The 1,230-nt window shown below is 40.9% G+C and overlaps 1 long non-coding RNA gene across 2 annotated transcripts; it reads left to right on the top strand.

Moving 5' to 3' along the window:
• On the top strand, nt 1-1,230 carry LOC107579543 (uncharacterized). 2 transcript variants are annotated; one of them, XR_001608492.1, is made up of 6 exons: nt 1-23; nt 96-241; nt 489-563; nt 776-869; nt 948-1,076; nt 1,165-1,230. It is a non-coding gene; the product is annotated as an uncharacterized lncRNA (long non-coding RNA). The 2 variants fall into 2 exon arrangements; XR_001608491.1 differs by having other exon boundaries at nt 93-241.

The following is a 1,230-nucleotide window of genomic DNA, read 5'->3' as shown; positions in this document are numbered from 1 at the left end:
ATAAACTAGAAGAGGATACTAAAGTAAGTTTACTAACTCATATTTGGTGAATGAATAAAATGAAGTTTGAATGACCTGTTCACATCTGACAGCAGAGAAAGAAAGAGCCGCCACCTGGTGCCCGTGCTACTAATCAGAATGATGAAGAGGATGAGGACGAGGATGACGATGATGGTGACGATGATTCTGATGACACAGAGTCTGATGAGGAGGAAGGGGAGCCTGGAACTGCTCCAGAAGGGTGGGGCCGCTCATCTGAGACACTGTCTGCTGTCCAAGATGAGAGAGATTGATATTAATGTTTCATTTACTTTGATGGAAGAGACATGCAGTGAGGAAGTGGACTAGTGTTATAAGTTGCAACATGTTTCAGTAATATGTTATATCAATAGTTGTAAGAGCATTATAGTTATAATATCTACTCAAAATAAAAAGCTATTTTATTATTTTTGAAAATAATGTAGATGTGTGTGGATGATTTCTCACAGTGCATATGACCCAGCTGATTATGAACATCTTCCTGTGTCAGCCGAGATCAAAGAGCTGTTTCAGTACATCACACGGTTAGCATGCACAAACTTCACACCTTCACAGCATTTGATGTGCACCTGCACATGAAACATGAACAGAAGAACATCTAGCAAACTGACCTCTTACACTTGGAACATAAAAGTATCTATAGTTGAAGAAACACAAAATACACTCTTTTGTCTCGTAGATATCTCATGGATTCTTGTTTTCTCACTGGTATTAATTGCATGACTGTTTCTTTCAGATATACTCCACAGACGATAGAGCTTGACCACAAACTGAAGCCCTTTATCCCTGATTTCATTCCAGCTGTGGGGGACATTGATGCTTTCCTCAAAGTGAGTGACAATTTTCAAATCTGAACTGGACACGAGTGTCCAATTTTCAGTTTCTGAATCTTTCTGTTCAACCCACAGGTACCACGTCCAGATGGGAAGGCTGAGAATCTGGGTCTCCTGGTTCTGGATGAGCCGTGCATTAAACAGTCAGACCCAACAGTGCTTTCCCTGTGGCTGTCAGAGAACAGCAAACAACACAATGTTGCTGTGAGTTCACACACTACAAGACTTAAGGTGCTTTGATGATTTTAGCCTGGTAAGTGAAATGAGAAAGTGATGCACATCTCTTTCACAGGAAGTAAAAGTAAAGAGCATCGAAAACCCAGAGAAGAACCCCAAAGCCATAGACAACTGGATCGAG

This window comes from Sinocyclocheilus grahami, unplaced genomic scaffold (assembly GCF_001515645.1).
Source record: "Sinocyclocheilus grahami isolate Dianchi unplaced genomic scaffold, SAMN03320097.WGS_v1.1 scaffold18036.1, whole genome shotgun sequence".
Taxonomy (NCBI): domain Eukaryota; kingdom Metazoa; phylum Chordata; class Actinopteri; order Cypriniformes; family Cyprinidae; genus Sinocyclocheilus; species Sinocyclocheilus grahami.
Note: the sequence above shows the minus strand (reverse complement) of the source record. Positions and strands in the feature narration are given on the sequence as shown.